The following is a 21,263-nucleotide window of genomic DNA, read 5'->3' as shown; positions in this document are numbered from 1 at the left end:
CCCCATCTTTTAAAAATAATTAATCTCTTTTTTAAAATCATCTTACAAAAAAAAGGAAATGTGTTTGTAGTGTGGCACTCTTCATTGATGAGAGACTTTTTTTTTTTTTTAACTCTCATTTGCTGTCAAGTTGAGTGTTTATGGAGAACGGTTGCTGGTTATATCACAAGTGTGTTCCAGAAATACACTGAATCAGAGAGGGCAGTGTGGACAGGGCCTGGAGAAGGTCACAGTGCCAGAAGCAAATGTCCATTTTCCCTTTTGCACCACTCAGCAAAAAATAACTTTAAGCCTAGAAAAGTGGGAAAACATATAGATTGATTTTTTTAACCACTTGACAAAAAAAAAAAAAATTCTCTTTGAGTAAGGATACAGTCATTTCTGAGTTTTCTCCCAATAATGCTACTGAAAGAAATGACATTTCTGTTTTCACTGCAGGCTTAGTTTGTTGTTTGTTTAAAAGCCAAAAAAAAATATAAATGTTATCACTGATATAAATTTTCAAGGTTGTTGGTTATTCAAATTTATTTTATTGGATGATCTTAAATTTTAATTCTAAATCTTACAATAAAGTAGATTAGTTTCTTAAACAAGGCATAGATCTTTTAAATAGCATTTTGATTTAGCTTCGCAGAAATTTTATTTCTAGGAGAGGATATAAAATTATTGGAACAGAACAGTGTTCCAGGTATATCCAGAAGGGACACAGCATTTGCATGGGTTTTTGTTTAAATATAATTTTACTTTACACATTCTTTCAGGTGGACCACGATACTCTGAGTCACCACCATTATCTAGACAAAAGTACTGTGTATTTGTCACACCATTTCTCATGCAGCGACGGACATGCGTTTTACTCCATCTTCCTTTTGTTTATGCGAAAGCATTTTCTTCATAATCCATTTTCAAATCTGCCCATATTTTACATTTACATTTATAGAATTTGAATTGGAAGGGGGGTAGAAATAGAAACAAAGACTGTATTGTTTCTCTCATAAAAAGAGGAGAAAGAAATAGCCAATTCTCATAAAAATAAGAAAAGTTGATAAGTATGAAATAAATCCATCTCCTCTGGAATTTTCCAGTAATTCTTCTGTTAGCCGACTGTGTCATTCCACACAAATGGACCTCTCTGAAATCATATAGTTCTGTATTTGTAAAATCAACTAGAGAAAGAAAAAAACATGCTTTAATTTCTGTTGCTTCAAGGGATCATCCATTCAAAATATTTTTCCTTCCACTATAAACTGTATTAGAATCTAAGCTATAAGAAATCAAGATTGTAAGTGTCTCACACACATATTCCTCTTTCCTGTGAAAGTTCTCTTTGCGTAGCATCACAACCCCGATTCTTTCAACCTTTGCTCATACGACTTAGCTTTCAGAACCCGTATTCTTACATTAGAATGAGGAACATTGTGCAGGTTCTAAAATTTAAAAAAAAAAAAAAATGGTTGTTGTAAACCAACTCATTTGGGGGTGGTTTGTTAAGGAGAAAAGCTAATACAGCTAAGATGATTCCATATTTGTCTTATTTTTAATAATCACATCATATTGCAGGTTAGCCTGAGCTTGTCTTCTAAAATAAAAATGTCTAAATATTTTAAATTATGCCATCTGATTAGGAAAATAATTTGGGGGCATAAGCTCTCTAGATGTTTATTTATTTAAAATATATAATGTACTGCTGTCAATACATATATTAAATATCAATGAAGCTTGGTTTCTTTTTTAGGATAAAAAGTCAATATAGTATATGCAGTCAATGCAGTTATTTTATTTCCTCATCCCAGTAGATCCTCACAGGCACCATTTGGGTTATATTCACACTATTGAGGGCCACTCTTCTAAAACTCTGAAATCTTTTTCAGAATCTGCCTGAAAGCTTTGCTTTACCTATTCTGAATGTGTGTGATTTGTTTTTAAAACTAAACTCAGCTTTATTACTCATAGTTGCTGATTGTTACAGAATCTTTTCAGGAATTATACATTGATCTTTTCTATTAACTGAGTTTAAATAAACCCCATTTGGTCAAAACCACCATTCATGTGGTTTTTTCCTAGCAAATGTACCTGGAATATATACTGATTTATGAGGTCTCTTGCATCACTGTTTTCTCTAGATACTAGATCTTTTGTGGGTATGTATCCCATGTCTTTCTTTTCTTTATGTTTTAAGAAGCAGGCGCTAATGACATTTTCAACAAAGAGGATGAGGATGGCTTTTCAATGTCAAAGAATTCTAAGATACCTCACGTGAGAGTAGCTGTACTTTTAGTATCTATTGATTAAGAATCTACATAATAATAAAAAGCTACTATAATATCAGTAATGTTTTTAAACAAATGTATGTTTTATTAACCACTGTGGAATCTATGTGAATGTGAATACTAGTCACAAACATTTGCAGAGGACTCATTTCTCAGTGGACAGATGATTCTTCCTGCCCTTCTGGGGTATTCAGGCCCTTGCTTAACTTGGTAATAAGAAAGGCCCCACGGGAAGGAAAATAGGAGACGCAGATCCCACTCCGTGGTGCACCAGTGCGGCAACCTGGACAGACCCTGCAGCCTCTCTGAGTCCTGGCATCCTCTTAACAGTGGCAGTAAAAACAGTGGTGGTGAGAGTCAGTCATCCAAATGGTAACTTCATTGACTCAGTGTATAAGCTAGATCAACAGAGCTGGAATTTGAACTCTGTACTGTCCACTGCAGTAGCCATTCACTGTGGGTGGCTATTTAGATTTAAGTGAATTAAAGTTAAAGTAAAATTAAATTTTAATTCCTCAGTCTCGTTAGCACATTACAAGCACTCAGTAGCCATATGCAGCTACCATATTGTGCAGCACAGATCAAGAGCCATCACCAGTTCCATTGGTCAGTGCTGAACCAGACTGACAACTGCAAAGGCTGTACTTTTGCCACAGTTTGGATTTCATTCTTCCTTCCCCATCCATTCCTTTACTCATCCATCCATTTAGCAAATGTTTATCAAATACCTACTACATGCCAGCCACCACGGTGAAGACTGGGGAGTTTTCTCACAGTGCCGTTGTCAACGGCAAATGTAATAGACATAAAAGAGCTTTTTAAGCGATTAAGTTTTAGATGAAAGGTACTTTTAGGCTGTAGGTGCTATAATAGTAGGGCTCTACTTCACTGAGGGCAGGGTCTATGTTACTCTTCTTGGAATCCTCTCTTCTCACCCCCACTCAGCAGGGTCTAGTACCCATCAGAAGTGAATGCAGAGCCTCCAATCATAGTACATATGTGTCCATTTTTGTCCATCACTTTCTGAACCCTTTTCCTCAATCAGGGGCATTCATCAGGTAGTGTATTGTGGGCAACGTGGGCCATGGCAGCCCGATCATGTGCATGATGCCAGCGCTCGGCCAATCAGATTCTCTGCTTGGGAATTTGAAACTAGAGCAAATGACGTGAAGAAACAGGTTAAAATATTTTAGGGACTGCAGCAGTAAAGTCCACTTTCTACTCAACTCAGCTTAACTGGGTCTCCAGTGGTGAAGCTTAAAAGCAAACTTTTTTGTCTACCCCTACCCGACACCCCCTTAAGCCTCCTTCATGGGGTTGGTTCCACTGTTACCACTGGATTCCGCATGAAGTGAGTACCCATGACCTTCCTGGTCTTTGTCATCTTAACAAAGTCTTCTTGTCACTAAGTTGCAAAACACGGTCTCAATTTCTTCTATCTTCAGTCAAAGGCCAAAATGTCCCAGCTGGGGCTGCAAGGAGGGTAGCTTGATTCCTTCCTCGCACCGAGGAGCGTAAGGGGAATGTGATATTTCTTAACAGATTGGTTACTGTCATCACCTGGCTTTTGCTCTCCGGGTCCTGTCAGTGATTAAAGGTGGCCCTGTTGTGGACATTTCTGAGGAGTTTTGTAGCAACTCACCTGCCAGAGCACTCCACCTAGGGTATAGAGCGACTCCAGCCCCTCTGGCCTCCTCTCCAAGGATCTGCCTCCAGTCTCAAGCTCTCATCCCTTTCATGTTCTCACCTGGCCCAGTTCTGGGTCATCAGCTTTGACATTTCTGCCTGGTGACCTGCCCCATATCTTACGATAACATCTAAACACTGTCCTATCTTTGTGGTTCAACTGAACTTTCTGGCCTGACTTCCGGCTCCCCCAGGGACAGCAGAGGAAACCAGGTCCAGTGGGGGCCGTGGCAAGTGTCCTCATCAGATGCGTCTGTAAGTAATGGTTCCCCACCTCCTTGGGCTTCAGCTTTTATTTTGAACCTGTTGCTTCTGCCTTCTCCGTGATATTGAGAACTATCCAATAGCCTTCAAATAAGTTCTTTTTCTAGAGATGGAACACATGAACTTACTTACAAAACAGAAAGAGACTATCAGACTTAGAGAATGAATTTATGGTTGCTGGGGGAAAGGATGGGAGGAAGGGATAGTTAGGGAGTGGATAATGGACAAGGGCCTACTGTGTAGCACAGGGAACTCTGCTCCATGTTATGTGGCAGCCTGGGTGGGAGGAGAGAATAGATACATGTATATGCATGGCTGAGACCCTTCACTGGCCACCTGAAACTCTCACAACATTGTGAATCGTTTATACCCAAGTACAAAATTAAAAGGTTTTTAAAAAAATATGTTCTTTCTCTGCTTTAGCCAGCCAGTCATTTTCTATTCCTTTTAGTTCAACACCTGCTCTGATCAGTGTTGCCACTGCAGTGCATCTTTGGCTGTTGTCTGTCTCCCTAGTTTGCACCGAGTCATTGTACCGCTACTGCCTTTCACATGGCAAAGCAACGCATGCACCATGCAAAACATTCAGACAAATCAGAAATCCGTAACATAATTATGCAAAAGTGCCACATAGTTCCATGCCTCTCAGATATCCGTGTTCATCAGCATTGCTAAATTTAACTTTTGAATAATAGAGTCACGTGTTTGAAATATATTTCACCCTGTCCACCAGTCACCATCACCACAACCCTCACCTTCACTCTCTTTTTAAAAATGTATTTATTTTTGGCCACACCAGGCAGTATGTGGGATCTTAGTTCCCTGACCAGGGATCGAACCCATGCCCCCTGCAGCAGAAGCACAGAGCCTTAACCACGGTACCACCAGGGAAGTCCCTTAACTCTCTCATTAATCTCTGCTGCATCCTACCAGTTTCTCTACACATATATAAACAGATACAAGTTGGTGTTATTTGTCTTCTACCTCCCTTTTTACACAAAAGGTATATCATCTTCTTGCACTTTCCCTTTGTCACTTAACAATCCATCTTGGAAATGTCACCACATCCACTACTCAGAGAACTGCCTCAATTGGTTTTAAAGCTACAGAAAGACACATACTGTAGGATATCACTTATATGTGGAATCTGAAAAGAGACAAGAAACTAGTGAATATAACAAAAAAGAATCAGGTTTCACAAATATAGAGAACAAACCAGTGGTGACTAGAAGGGCAAGGGAAAAGGGGAGGGGCAACACAGAGTTGGGGGAGTAAGAGGTTCAACTGAAATTAGCTACAAGGATGCACTGTAGAACACAGGGAGTATAGTCAGTATTTTATAATTACTATAAGTGGAGTATAACCTTTAAAAAATTGTGAATCACTCTATTGTACACCTGTAGCTTATATAATATTGTACAGCAACTGTACTTTGAAAAAAAAGCTGCATTTTAACTCTCCCCTTCCCAGTGATGGAAATTAGATTGTGTCTAAATACACAAATTAGATTGTGTATTTGTCATTACAAATAGCGCTGCAGAAATCATCTTACACATGTGTCTTTCATGACAGCTGCAAACCTAAACTGTCAGCTAAGTTCCTGGAAGTGGGGCTGCTGAGTCAAAGGGTAAATGCACCAGGAGAGCAGTGTATGCATGTATGCTCAGTCGTGTCTGATTCTTGCGACCCCAAGGACTATAGCCAGCAGGCCGCCCCTGTCCATGGGGTTCTCCAGGCTAGAATACTGGAGTGGGGTGCCATTTCCTTCTCCAGGGGATCTTCCCGACTCAGGGATTGAACCCGCATCTCCCGCATCTCCTGCATCAGCAGGCGGATTCTTTTATCACTGTGCCACCTAGGAAGCCTAAATATTGTGAGGTTTCCAATAACTAACTGGCACTCCCAGTGTTGGAACAGTGTCCAGTCTGTTCTCACCAGCAATGGGAATGCCTGTAACCTGGCAGCTTCACTGATGGATGGTCTGGGAAAGATGCTGCTGTGCCCTACCCACGCCCTCTGGGAGGTCTTCTCTAGACCTGCAGCTGCAACTCTGCCTCGGGGCTTTTTTCTGGCCCCAGGAAAGAGGTTTGACCTGTGTGCAAGCCTCGGGGGTGGACAGGGCAGAAATTCCTGAGAGTTCCTTCTCCACGAGCAGTCATCAGCCAGTGACAGGGAGTTGATGTATAAACACCCCAGCTTCTCATTCTTAGGGCTTCCCTGATAGCTCAGTTGGTAAAGAATCCGCCTGCAATGCAGGAGACCCTAGTTCGATTCCTGGGTTAGACCCCAGTTCAATTCCTGGGTTGGGAAGATCTGCTGGAGAAGGGAGAGGCTGCCCACTCCAGTGTTCTTGGGCTTCCCTTGTGGCTCAGCTGGTAAAGAATCCGCCTGCAATGTGGGAGACCAGGGTTCAATCCCTGGGTTGGGAAGATCTCCTGGAGAAGGGAAAGGCTACCTACTCCAATATTGTGGCCTGGAGAATTCCATGGACTGTATAGCCCATGGGGTCGCAAAGAGTCGGACATGACTGAGCGACTTTAACTTCACTTCACTTCTCATTCAGAGGGGACAAGCCTGGAGGGTGTTCTGCACCATCTCCATGGCTCTCCAACTGAGTTCTGGGCTTGCCTTCAGGACACACCATTCATAACATCCTTCTCTTTGCTCCTTACCTCCCTACAGGTGTTTTCTGCCCTCGCCTCCCAAATGAACTACCTACATTACAATATTTGTCTTAGGGTCTGCTTCTGGGAGAAACCAGTTGGACAGTCTGTCATCAGAATTTTGGAAATGTATAAATGATATCTCAATATCTTTTGGATTTGCATTTCACTTGTGAGTGAAGTCGAACATACATTCATACATTTGAGCTATTTTATTTATATTTCTGTGAATTGACGGTCATATCTTTTGCCTATTAGTCTCAATTTCTATAAAAATCACTCTGTAATAGGAAGATTAGCTCTTTGTGATATGAATATTTTTCCAGTCATCTTTTTTTCCCTGTTTTTGTATTTTCTTCTTTCCATGTCTTCCTACTCCTTTTTTTTGGGGGGGGGCACCATTCAGAAGTTTTAATTTTTATATAGACAAATTCATCAATCTTCTCTTTTGTCCTGTCTGAATTTTGAGTCATGGTGAGAAATGCTTTTCTCCATTCCAAGATATAGAAGAAGAATTACATGTTTTCTGATAATTCTTCTAAAAAATCTTGGGGCTTCCCTGGTGGTCCAGTGGTTAAGAATCCACCTGCCAAAGCAGGGGACATGGGTTCCATCCCTAACCAGGAAGATCCCACAAGTCTCAGAGAAACTAGACCCACGTGCCACAACTACTGTGCTCAGACGCTGCAACTGCTGAGCCCAAGCACCTAGAGCCTGTGTTCTGCAACGAGAAGCCACCAAAATGAGAAGCCACTGCAAAAAAAGTAGCCAGCCCCCACTTGCTGCAACTAGAGAAAGCCCTCTTGCAGCAACAAAGACCCAGGGCAGCCGTAAATAAACAAATCTTTAAAAAAAAAAAATCATTAGTTTGCATCTTTAACCCACTAGAATTTATCCTAGTGGATATACTTTTTTTGTAAAAAAAAATTATTTATCTGGTTGCACCAGGTCTCAGTTGTAGTGCATGGGATCTTTAGTTAGGTTATTTAGTCACAGCATATCGGATCTAGTTCCCTGACCAGGGACTGAACACAGGCTCTCTGCCTCGGGAGTGCAGTCTTAGCCACTGGACCACCAGGGAAGTCCCTATCCTAGTGGCTATTCATCAACTTTTACCTTTTACCTTCATCGTGCTTTTCCTACACTGTGACCTCTCCCAGAATCACCCTGACACTGAAACTGCCCTCAGGTTACTCTGAGTGAGGTGTTGTGTTTCACTGACCCAACCTGTTTCCTCTTGGGAGACTACCACGGGTCTCTTGGCTTCCCTCTTAACTCAGCCTTTACCTCCCTTATGAGCAGAAGAGTTTCCTGCTGCAGCATCTATCTGCAATGGCCTCCTGTATCTTTTTTCCTTACGTAGCCCATAGTTTATCTCAGCTCAGAGTGTCTATGTTCTTCCTTTCTCACAGCTCTTCATGTTTTCCCTTTTGTTCTGTTCCAAATGGCAGAGGAACTTGTGTGCCGTTTTCTTGTGGACTTTGACCCAATCTCTCAAGAGTGCGGTGAGTTTTTCATTGCAGCCTCGAGTAATGAAAAAGATCGAGAGAGCCACAAACAATTTCATAAATCTGTGGGGTCCTTCTGCAACTCAGCACATTGCAGTGTGCATTTTCAGTTTGTTTTTGTCTTGATAGTGCTCACTCTTAGGGAGAAAAATACAAAGATAGATAGATAGGTGGATATATAGATAGGTGGAGAGATAGTTATAAATATAGGTAGATAGATGGATAGAAACCTGATATACATAGATAGTTGGATAGATAGAAATAGATATAAATATATATAGACATGATCTATAGTCATCCATAGAGTGCTAAATATGTCACAAAATTCACATCTGCACATGAACTTGATTCAATTCTGTTGTCTTGGCCAAAGTAGATAAACTAGAAGAATTCAACCTTTTTTGATTTGTTGCTGTATTTCTGTATGGCATCCCTCAGATTTGTTTCTAAAAATATTGCTCTTGCACTTCTGTCCTTTTCTATGATATTCTAGGCCCATTCTGTCCCCTAAATGTGGGTGAAGCATACTCCATGATCTTTAACCTTCTTTTAATTAAGTAACAGCCACAGAGGGCCAGCCTCTTCTTGGCATGAAAGACACTCATCATGTTCCATCGGCCTGGTTAACTGTCCTACCATTGAATCAGAGACTGTTCAGTGAGAGAAAAGGAAACCAGCTATCATTCTTTCCTCCCAGGGGCCTTTTGGGCTCCTTCTGCCCACATATGTCACAAAGAAAAGGCATCACCTCTGTTTACTCATCTGCCTCTGTGTACTCCAAACTCTGACGCTTCTACCTGAGAGGCAAATATTCCTGCCTGCTGCCACTAAAACCAGGCAGGGGCCGCTTTCATGGATCCTGTCCGTGGCCTTGCTCTCTTTTTTCTTGCCCGAGACCAGGGGAGGGCAATCGGGTGGTGAGACACTCATCTCCCCCACGAGTCCTTCCTTCTTCCTGCCTGTCTGCCGAGTCGTCTCTGTGGAAGCTTCCATCACAGACGGCTCCTCCGGGCACCCCCACCCTCCTCATCAGAATACTCCTCCCCTGGGTGTCACCAGCCGTGGGATTGTAAGACTCCATTATAATAAAGGTGACGATGAGAGATCTCAAGGAAGTCGAGCTCCAAAGTGAGGGAGGGAGGCACATCAGAGGGAACGGGTTCCCGGAGCCTGGTAATGAGATGGAGACGACTTTTTCTGCTTATGGGTGAAAAAGACCGGGAAGTCTCTGAAGACAAAGCACATAATAATGTGATCACAGGGGCCTCCTAATGGGGCCGATGTGATGTGCAGAATACGTCTTCTTTTCGCTGCCTGACTCTCAGGTTCCAGTGGAAAGGGCTCCACATGGGTGTTTACTCAGAGGACCTCGTTTGGTCACACCACACTCCAGCTGAGATCTTTATTCCACCACAGTTACATGCAGGTGTATGATTACTTGACTTAATAACCTTGAGTCTCATAGGTAATTTTTTCTAAATTCTTTGTCTCAGAAGAATAAAAAAAAATGTTTGATCAGACGCACATTCCTTAGTAATGCTGTTTATTTCTTAAAGATTTGGTAACATGCTTAGCTGGATGCTCCTTTGCCCCTTTGCTTCTCCTAAAAGGTGGCTTTTTCCCCCCCTTTTCTTCTTTCTTTTAAATAGAAGCGTATAAATTGGTTCAGCCAGCAGGGCCAGCTGCCTATGTAAGGAGTGCCTGGTTTTGTCCAAGCTGGAATTTGGAGATGCAGGACCTCGTTAGGAATGACCTGAGGTCCCCTTGGTGATGAGGAAGGAAACTGGCCACACCTTTGCCCCGTGTGCTCTGGAGATAGCCGGGGATGCAAATGCTCACGTTTCTCTTGGACTGTGACCGGCACCTGACTTACTGCCATGGCCTGACTGGGTTAATAGAGTCTTTCCCTTTTTTTTTTTTTTTCCTGTTGATGTGCCTGTCACTGAGTCTGATGATCAGAAAGGCAATTAAGTGCACCTCCCTAGTAGCCCAGTGGCTAAGACTCCACACTCCCAATGCAGAGGGGGCCCAGGTTCGATCCCTGCTCAGGGAACTAGCTCCCACATTCCCCAACTAGGAGTTCACATGCCACAACTGAAGATCCCATGTGCAGCAACTAAGACCTGGCACAGCAAATAAATAAATATTAAAAAAAGAAAGGCACTCCAAGTCATAATTCTCCCAACCCCATGTAAATAATGGGGGACTTTCTAGAGCTATTCTTTCCCAGAGGGTTTTCTGGATGTTTCCTGAAATTAGGAACTAGAGGGATGGTCCACCAGTCCTAAACATTTTTTGCTTAGGACTAAGGATTTTCAAATCCCTAACTGGGCATAAAGAATACTAATGGGTCTGGGGTTTCTTTTTTGACAGAAGTTTTATCTTTTTGATGAAAACTTTTCTAAAGTTGACTGTGGCAGTCATTGCCCAATTTTACTAAATAGACTAAAAGTGACTGAATTCTACCTTTTAAATAGGGAAAGTGTATGGTATGTGAATTGTACTTCAACAAGTCTGTTATTAAAATGCATTCATAAATTTCCTTGTTAATAATTAATCCTATTCTTCTAGGACCCTGTCCTTAATAAATCTAATGATATGCACCTCTCAAGACCCATCCATAGTCACCTATGACGAAGTGCAGTTGTCAGAAGAGATGAGCAGAGTCTGTACAAAGATTTTTCCAGTGACAGACTCAGAAGCTCACAGAGTTCTTACAAAACACTGTTATGCAATTCATTCATTTCAAAACAGGGAATCTGAGTTTTGCATTACTTAGGTAGGCTAAGATTAATTTTTTAAATGTCAGGTTAATATGCATAATCTTCTAGTCCCCACTGTCCCATCACCTGGTATTTCCTGACTCCCCGGCATGAACATTCCCAGTGGAAATGTGGGGTCTCTCACATCAGCATTTTCTCAGGGCCACTTCAGGTAGGGCCAGGACTCTGCAATGTCCTTAAATCCAGGGCTCTAGACTTCCTGTACCACTCCAGGACCCCTCCCCTCACTTCAGTGTTGACCTCCAGGAGTACACCCCTGCGTGTCTTTTACAGAAGCTGTTCCTTAGTCTAGGGGACCCACGACGTCCACGTGCCCAGAAAGTCTGGGAAGACATGTGCCCGCCCACACAGGGCATGGCCCTTCATCAGCGCCTGCGGGGCACACACAGGGAGTGTTAAAGAGCCAGCCTCCCTGTTCCAGGTGCAGGCAGCTCCGAGGTATCACTCATGCTCTGGAGCCCCTCCGAGGGCCTCTGTGAGGGATCCCACCTTTGCTTCATTTCCTCCCCTCCCCTGCTTCCCCACAGGTCTCCCCTGGGAGCACGTCCTCTAGAAATCCCCCGCACACCCATCCTCCCCGCAGAGGCTGGGAGCCCAAGCTAAGACCACAGTCCGCATACCGGGCCCATCAGTGCAATGGTGGTAAGCGTGCCTGGACATGCTGCAGATGCAACTGGGCTCTGAGCCTTAACTGTGAGAATCCAGCCGTCCCCTCTGGAACTCTGGAGTGCGTGGGCGGGCAACGGGTCAGATGGGACTTGACAGAACCAAGAAGGAGGATGAGAAAGACACAGGCGTCCTGGAGCAGAGCCAGCATTGTGGGCATGCTGTCTGTGCCGTCACAAAGAGCTCTGCACTTAGAAGGACCCTGTACCTGGCTTCATGCTCTTACACTGTCACTCTTGAAATTCTCAGCACTCTTTGGAAAAGAGTCTTGAACTTTGATTTTGTGCTGGGCCTTGCAAATTTCCTAGGCTTCCCTGGTGGCTACAGTAAAGAAGTCACCTGCCAGTGCAGGAGATGTGAGAGGTGTGGGTTCAATCCCTGGGTCAAGAAGATCGCTTAGAGTAGGAAATGGCAACCCACTCCAGTATTCTTGCCTGGAGAATTCCATGGACAGAGGAGCCTGGCAGGCTACCGTCCGTGGGGTCACAGTCGGACACAAATGAGCAACTGGCAGTTTTATTTTCTTTTGCAAATTATGCAGCTAGTCCTAGTCCCTGTCTGACCATATCTGAGACTACAGACTCCTGGGGGTTTTAGGTTTCACAAACCAACAAATGCCCTTTGGGCGTCTGACGTTTGCAGTGTATAGAGCTATGAGTACATGGGTTCCCAGATGCAAATGCCAGAAACCCATTTGAGCCAGTTTCAGCAGAAAATGCATTTGTTCAGGTGTATCAACAACCCAGAGATTCTGAGAGGCCCAGAGGAACATTTCTGAATGCCCAGTAGCAAAGAAGAGTGGCCAGATTCTATCACAGATAGAAGACATCCCTGGACACAAACATCACGTTCACGTACCTGAGTGCGGGGCTCGGAGGCGCCTTGGAACCTTGGTCACTGGGAGCTAGCTGGCTACTTGGCTGCTATGCTCAGCAGAATGGGTTCCATGTCTTTATGACATTAGCTTCCCAATCAAAGTCTCCAGTGGGTGTCACATTGGTGAAGGCTGTCTCTTACCTGCACCTGAGAAGCAAGAGGCATTCTAAATAGCTTCTCTCTTAAGGAGGCCTTGGTGGGGGCGGGAGGGGAGGGGTGGGAATGTGCAATCATGAGCCAGGGGATTTCCCCAAACACAGGAAGGGAATTTAAAGATGTTAGGAGGCATCCAGGTGTATCCACCACCCACTACTTACATACACTGGAATTCTGCTGCTGGCCGTGCACATAGGAAGTGCTGGTGGCTCAGATGGTAAAGAATCCACCTACAACGTGGGAAGATCCAGAATCGATCCCTGAGTCAGGAAGAGCCCCTGGAGAAGGAAATGGCAACCCACTCTAGTATTCTTGCCTGGAGAATTCCAGAGGGGCCTGGTAGGCTACAGTCCATAGGATCTTAAAGTGTCAGACACGACTGAGCAAATAACACTCTCTCATAAACGTGGAATGAATTGCACACACTCAGTGATTTGGTGGTTTCCCAGTGTGCTCCCCCTCACCTAGCTCTTAGGACATCCTATACCTTATCGCCTTCTTGGGGCTGCCCCAGGCCCGGTTTTCAACCCCATGTCCCTGGTACTCTACTATTTCCCACCCACCTGGAACCCCAAACCAGGACAACATGGGTACATTTCTGCAAAGCAAAACAGAACCCTTAGGTTATAACCCTTAGGTTATAAGATGTTTCTTTACCTGGAGGCAGGTGGAGAGGTGCTTGCTGAATGCTACCACAAAGCCAATCTCACACACTCACTGCAGGTGGCAGGTAATAAACCTATTTCTATGCAAAAAAGGATCTCTTTGTTGCTAATAATTTTTATGCCGGTTCAGAGGGAGTATTTTTCAGAATCAGGTGTTAACAAAGTAATGAACCAAATAAAATGTACAGTGAGCAATTATCAGTTTCCTTTGATGCGCCCGCCCTAGAGTTTGTTATTGCCGATGCAATGTAAAAATTAAACAGGAGAACAAAAGAGTGCCTTTGGGAGGGGCATGAAATCAGCATTTAAAAACAACTGTTTCATCCATTTTGTACCTTCAGATGGAATACATTTATTTCAAAGGAGAGACTGGGGTAGACAAAGTGGAAATGGAAGGAGGGCCTGCGGTGGACACCAAGCTCCTCAAGGCGGGGCTTTTCAGCTGTTCTGGAGGAGGTTCCGGGTGGCCTGGGGGCTTCCCTGGTGGCTCAGACAGTAAAGAATCTGACTGCAGTGTAGGAGACCTGGGTTCGATCCCCAGGTCGGAAGATGACCCAGAGAAAGGAATGGCAGCCTGCTCTAGTGTTCTTGCCATGGGCAGAGGAGCCTGGCGGGCTACCGTCCATGGGGTCGCAAGGACTGAGTGACTAACGCTTTCATTTTCCAGGTGGCCTACGGGGAGAACACCTTGGTGTCAGAGGGATGAAGTCGGGCAGCCATCAGCAGAGTCAGAAACATGTCTTACCCTTGAGGACACACGGGGGTTAGACAGGATAGAATAAAAGGGCAGTGCCTGGTCTCTCCCCACCCTGGGTTAGCTCACAGGCTGGTTTTTCTGAAGCTTTACTACTGGTCGGGGAGGGGTTGGCATGAACCAGGGCTCCTCTGAGACGTTACTCTCTGCCCCCCAGTTGGAAGGACTACCAATGTTCATCCTCCCAGGGAGGGCAGGCATTGCTAGAGCTTTCAGGGTCCTTTAAGGGGGTGTGGCTCTGACCTCTGCCTCCCTGGGAATAAGCGAGGAGGGCAAGAGCTTCCCAGGTGGTGCTGGTGGTAAAGAACCCACCTGCCAATGCAGAAGCCATAAGAACCATGGGTTTGACCCTTGGTCAGGAAGATCCCTTGGAGGAGAGCATGGAAACCCACTCCAGTATTCTTTCCTGGAGAATCCCACAGACAGAGGAGCCTGGAGGGTTCTAGTTCATAGGGTCGCAAAGAGTCAGACATGACTGAAGCGACTTAGCGCGCATAGCATACATGGTAGGTGCTCAGTAGACACTCGCTCATCAAGGTGTTCTTCCCATTAAACCTTCATCTGGGCTGTTTCCACTAGCGCTTTCTGCCCCTCTCTGTGCTACCCACCCGTCACTATGGCTTCTTAGAATTTTGACAGAAAGCATTAAAACAAAATGAAGTCATAAATCTTGAGGAAGAGGCGTTCTCTGGAATGTCAGGAATACATAGTCACCACGCACGGACTGCCCGGCAGTCGGGATCCACTCCTGCACATCCCCAGTCCTCAATCCTGCTCCTCTGGGCTGCCCAGGATGGGAGAAGAACGCAGGTCAGATTCCATGTGTCCACCGTGAAGGAAGCAGCCGCGTCCATACAGGTAGTTTCTGAATAACCTGTGCTGTGTGTTTCCACTGACATTAAATCTGAAGCTAGACAGACAAAGAGGAGCCACAGGGTTGAGATAGGCAGCTGGAGAGGTTCACTTTTTAAGGCATCACTTGCGTCTAGGAACTCTCATCTCTGCTCCCATGTGCTGGTCTTCACGTCTAACACAGCGCTTCCTACTCAACCCTTCCCACAACTCTCCTTGTGCAGCATCCTTTGGGCTCTGGTCTCACCTCCTATTGTCCTGAGGAGATGATGAGGCTTTCTTCACATTGAAGGGGAGACACAGGATCCCACATCTCAGCTGCCATCCCTGAGATGTGGAACACACTCCTTCCCGCCCCTGGTGGAACCCTGGAAGTGGCCGTAAATTCACAGTGGAATTCATTTCTGGGCATGTGGGAGGTGATTTTCTGAACTGAGATTCCTTGCCTGCAGCCTCTGAGATCAGAGTGACCAAACAGAGCAATCCTAAAGAGAAATCAACGCTGAATGTTCACTGGGAGGACTGATGCTGAAGCTGAAGCTCCAATACTTTGGCCACCTGATGAGCCAATTCATTAGAAAAGACCCTGATGCTGGGAAAGATTCAGGATAGGAGGAGAAGAGGGTGACAGAGGATGAGAGGGTTGGATGACATCACCGACTCAATGGACATGAGTTTGAGCAAGCTCCAGGAGTTGGTGATGGACAGGGAAGCCTGGTGTGCTGCAGTCCATGGGGTCACAAAGAGTCAGACATGACTGAGTGACTGAACAATAGCAATAAGTTGAGCTTCCTTTTTTTCTCCCCAGATTTGGTCAAGACAGGTTCTTCTAGTGGGCCAAGCTGCAACTCACCACCAAAATATTTCTGAATCTTTTCTCTTCAGTAGGATGCCTACATCCTCAAAGTGGGCAGAGGGGATGCAAATCAGCTGCTCCTTACACGTGCTAGAAGTACACACGGAAGAACAAAAGCCACACTGTGGAGAGCCCTCCTCACGCTGCACTTGGAAGGGCTTTGGCCTCTGAAACCTAAGAAATATCACTGGCCCAGTGGTGTAGGGCACACCCACGGTTCCATATCCCAGCTCTGCCCCTCTCCGTCTGGGTGACTTTGAGCAAGCAACTTGACTTCTGAGACTCCCGCAGGTGCATTGTAAAATGAGGGTAATGATTGCACTGCCTTATAGGGGCGCTGCGAAGATCAAATGGGACAGGGCATAGCCTGGTACCTGGATCACACAGTAGGAGCTTAGTGAACATCATTCATTACTCCATTACTCAGATTGGGCGGAGGAGAGAGAGAGGACCTTCCCGTGAGCCTGGAATCCTGAAAGGTGCTCTCCTGAGGGGTGTATGAACAGGGGCTTGGGGCATACACTGTTGCCCTTTACAGCAGCAGCAAGGAGCCTTCCATTCTGACTGGCCTCCCTGACACGGATGGCAGCATCTGCCTGGATGATCTTTAAAACAGGTGAAGCTGTGGGCCCAGAAGTTATTGCTCTCCCTGTGACTGTTCTGCCTAACTGCCCTTCTCCCTGGGATTTGACTGACCAGAGGTGAGCTCGAGAGAAAAGGAGGGACCAGATTTCAATAAGACCTTCTGCCCAGCACAGGGGAACTTGTGGAGTTTTCGGAGAACTTGGGCAAACCTTCCAAAGACTTTGAGCAGGAGGGTGATAGAAAACTACGTTTCTGGAAAATCACCAGGGAAAATGTTGCACACCGACAGGTAGACATCTGGTCATAGCATCAGGCAGGAGCCAGCGGGTGGGGGAGACCAGTAGCGGACTCCCTAGCCAGATAAGAGGTGGGTCACCTCTTAGACCAAAGCGGGCAATGGGGATGGAGGGAGCGGGGAGTGAGGTGAGGATGGGTCTGAGTGGGTCAAGAGGTAGCACCACAATGTTACGTGGCAGCCTGGACGGGAGGGGGTTTTGCAGAGAATGGATATAGATGTATACGTGTGGCTGAGTCCCTTCGCCACTCACCTGAAACTCACACCATTGATAATCAGCTATACCCCAATACAAAATAAAAAGTTTAAAGTTTGTTGGGGGTGGGAGGAAAGCATCAGCTGTGCTTTGTGAATGGCTGGGTGCAGCAGTGGGCTGCGAGGAGGGTGGCCATCACGGTTCTGGCTGGAACACAACACTGCCCGAGGGAGCATGAAGACCAGGGGTGGGGGAAGATGAGCTTTGGGACAGGCTGAGTTTGGAGTGCTTGTGCGAGGCCCCTGGGACAGCTCCTCCCTGAAGATGTAGGCTCGGAGCGAGGTAAGATCTGCACTGGGGATGAGCTGCCCAGGGAGAGAAAACAGGTGAGCCACAACCATGCCTCTGATATCAACCCAGCGGAGTTGCAAATCAGCACGGCCTCAACATGGCTGGGCACTGCCTACCCTGTGGTCCTGGGGGAGGGGGAGGGGACCGCTGCTTCTAGAGAACTTGGAGGAGAAGCAAATCGGATATTCCGTGCAGGGCTGGGGAGCAGCACAGTCTCAGGGGAGCCCTCCTCTGGGCTAACACTGGCACATGGCATCCCACCCTCTCCCCATCCCCTGCTCAGAGCCACCATCAAGTGGGAGGGAAGCCAGCCCAGAGACAGTCCTCTGCCTGCCCTGGATCCCCGGGGATGCCTGCCAGGGAGCAGGGGGCCTCTGAGGAGCTTTGCTTTCTCGCCTCTGGGGCTCTGCAGAGCCCTGGCTGTTACCAGGAGACAGGAGGGCAGCGTTCCCCAAGGCTCAGCACTACTACAGGGGCAGCATGCCAGCTCCAGGAGCCTCTGCTCTGGCAGAGGAGGGGGAAGGAGTGGTGATCATGCCTGGTGGCAGCTCACAGGTGCGCACTGGGGTTGTGGTCCATGGCTGCTGAGGGAAGAGTCAGGGCCCCGTACAACCAAGTCAAGCAGAGATGGACAAAGTGACTCAGGCTCCTTGAGAACCTAGCTGAGGCTCAAGATTGACCATGGGGTCCTCTGTAGTCAGGGACGTTATTTTCTCACTTATCATCATTTACTCACTTATTGTAAGTCTAATGGAAATGCCACATCAAAATGGCCTGAATCACTAGCACATCCTTAGGCTCTCATACTCGTGAATCACCTACCCTCTCAACATCAAGAGGAATTTCATCATCCATCTGTCCATCCTTCCATCCATCCATCCATCCATCCCAGAGACCGCCACTGTGCCACACCCTCAGATGCATGTAGAGAACACAGAGGTGATTCAGACACAAACCTAAGAAACCCACAGCCTGGAAGGAAGGGAGAGATTAACAAACATGGCCCCCATTACCCCCACCATAACAGTCTTCCTGTTATGACTGGTGGACTTCAGAACAATGGTAGGGAACATAAGTGGACATGATCAGTTCCACTTAGGTTGGAATGGGTGGCTGGTCAGAGAGAACACGGCTTTTGAGATCCGTCTTGCAAAAGCAAGGGGGAAGTTTAGAAATATGCTATTCTGTACATCTCTAAAGTTCCTGAAGTTCTAGTAGTTAATCTTTGCTACCTTGAATGAACTCGAGGAGGAAATGGCAATCCACTCCAGTAATCTTGCCTGGAAAATCTCATGGACAGAGGAGGCTGGCTGGCTGAAGTCTGTGGGGTCATAAAGATTCTGACATGACTGAGGGACAGCATACATACACCTTGAACTAAAGACCAAACCAGAGGTCTCTGGGGGGTATGGGATGGATTGAGGAGCAATTGATTCTTTTTAATGTCCTGGTTAGATATTGGAATATGACTTAAATTTAAATTTTCCAAATATTTTAAAATATGAATAACTGCAAAATTTCACTGAAAAAGAGAATTCGTCTTTTCTAAGAGCCCTGGCTATTGTCAAAAGAAAGAACAAGGAAAAAGGCAAGAGGTGTTTTTTTGTTTTTTGTTTTTTAACAAATGGGCCTTTATAACTTTTAGGGAAGAGGAAGCTAAAATATGGACATTTCTATCACTAGTTTTTATTTTGTTTCATAATCACCTGATTCTGTTAAAAGGGGCTTTTAAAACTCTCATAAGATTTAAACTACCTTTTAAAAGTAAGTGGAGGGCTTCTCTGGTGGCACAGTGAATAACAACCCACCTTACAATGCAAGGGACACTGGTTCAATCCCCAGCTCCGGAAGGGCCCACGTGCCGTGGAGCAGCTAAGCCCAAGCACCACAGCGCCTGAGCCCACGCACTGCAACTACTGAAGCCCTCAGGTCAAGAGCCTATGCTTCACAACAAGAGAAGCCAGTGCAGTGAGAAGCCCGCACACCGCAAGGAAGGATAGCCCCTGCTTGCCACAAAGAGAAAGCCCAAGCACAGCAATGAACACCCAGCACAGCCAAAAGTGAGTAAGGAAATAAAGCTGAAGTTCCAATCCTTGGGCCACCTGATGCAGAGTCGACTCACTGGGAAAGACCCTGATGCTGGGAAAGATTGAGGGCAGGAGGAGAAGGGGGTGACGGAGGATGAGATGGTTGGATGGCATCACCGACTCAATGGACATGAGTCTGAGCAAACTCCGAGAGATAGTGAAGGACAGGGAAGCCTGGCGTGCTGCAGTCCATGGCGTCGCAAAGAGTCGGACATGACTGAGTGACTGGACAACAGCAATAACAAGAAAATAAATCTAAAAGTAAGTGGAGAGGAATTCCAAGACATCAGAAGAGTGGAAGCGGTGCTTACTGCAGATGCCCCTTGGCATCACGTGAGCCCTCTACAGTACTTTGTTTCCGGCATGCCCCAGCCTTACTCTGGGGACTTGCACATCCCCAACTCCAAACACATGACCTGGGAGGGGGTACGACAGTCATGAGACTCTGACCCCTTACTGGGGGATCATGTGACCCAAACAAGACCAATCAGGGTCCGTCTCTGAGATTTTTTGGTTGGAGCTGGAGAAGGACCCTGTCCCAGGGGTTATGGATCAGAAAAGAGCTGAAGTTGAAGAAGAAGGTGGCCTAATTCTCAGCCACCCAGAGAAAGCCTGTCTGCTGTAGGAGAGGATGAGCCAAGGAGATACAGGCAAAGCGGTGAGAGAAACTGAGAGCTCTGGTTTTGTTACTTGTCAGTAAAAGGATACAGAAAAATTAGCTTCGAATGGCTCAAAAGGATTAGGGAAAATAGGTCAACTAAGAGAATCCAAATGTAAGTGGTTCATTGGGAGCACTCAGTGTGGTAGAGACAGAAAGATGAGATAGTTTTTTCGTTACTCATTGCTGTGCCATTACTCATTGCTTTTCTTGATCTTTAACTGATCTTAGCAGAGTCCATAACTTTCTGGCCAGTTTCAAGGATTAAACACAGCTGGGCCCTGATAGAAACACCAGCCTTCTATCCAATGTGGTGATTTCTCCTCTGCCACTGCTGCCTAGACTTGTGGCTCAAAGGACCTGAATGGACAGAAAAGATGGTCTTCCTTTGCCTGACTCCCCCCGCCCCGCCTTGTGTTTCCAACCGGTCTACACCGGGGCAGTCAGGGAGGGATGGGAAGAAGGGATCAACTTACCTGAGTCTCATATGGTGAGGCGGCCTTGATTTCTCCTCTCTGGTTCAGGACAGTCTGCCGGGTGGCGCAAGTTCTAATGGCTCCCAATGTGCTTTGCTTAGATAAGTGACCGGTGGACTCTTCTGTCTCATCTGGTAGGCTGAGAAGAAATTGAGCTGCCAAGCCCTGTGAAGCCCTGGCTAGAGATTTGAAGGAAGATGAATGGTGCTTAAGTAACAAGAAGACCGTGAAATCAAACCATTAAAAAACAATTTCAAGACCAGTCAACTTCCCTCGCCTTCTTTTCAGTGTGATGAAGCCCCTCAAAGTCATCTGAGGGCTCTTTTGATCTTGCGCAAGTTGCTGTGTTGACTGTCTCACCACATTCCACCAGGGCAGAGGGGTGCTCCCTGCTTTGGGGAGAGGCCGCCTCTAGGAGAAGATGGAGGAAGGCGAGACTCCCACCTCCTTCCCTCACTTCTGCCCAGCCGAAGTCACTAAGATTGCCTGTAGGCGCACCTCAGAGAGAGAGACTGAGAGAGACTCACTAGGGTCACCTTCCTCTTATTTTTAAAAACTTCTTGCATCCAATCTGAGCTCTCAGTCCCTCTGCACTCCCTCAAATGAGTTCAGTATT

At 46.0% G+C, this 21,263-nt stretch overlaps 1 long non-coding RNA gene across 1 annotated transcript; it reads right to left on the bottom strand.

Moving 5' to 3' along the window:
* Nucleotides 1–12,209: 12,209 nt before the first annotated feature.
* On the bottom strand, nucleotides 12,210–20,876 carry LOC133235095 (uncharacterized). Its single transcript, XR_009732441.1, has 3 exons — nucleotides 20,648–20,876; nucleotides 13,034–13,150; nucleotides 12,210–12,863 (listed from the first exon to the last, which is right to left on the bottom strand). It is a non-coding gene; the product is annotated as an uncharacterized LOC133235095 (long non-coding RNA).
* Between the last annotated feature and the right edge of the window lie 387 nt (nucleotides 20,877–21,263).

Source organism: Bos javanicus, chromosome 22, assembly GCF_032452875.1.
Source record: "Bos javanicus breed banteng chromosome 22, ARS-OSU_banteng_1.0, whole genome shotgun sequence".
Lineage (NCBI taxonomy): Eukaryota > Metazoa > Chordata > Mammalia > Artiodactyla > Bovidae > Bos > Bos javanicus.
Note: the sequence above shows the minus strand (reverse complement) of the source record. Positions and strands in the feature narration are given on the sequence as shown.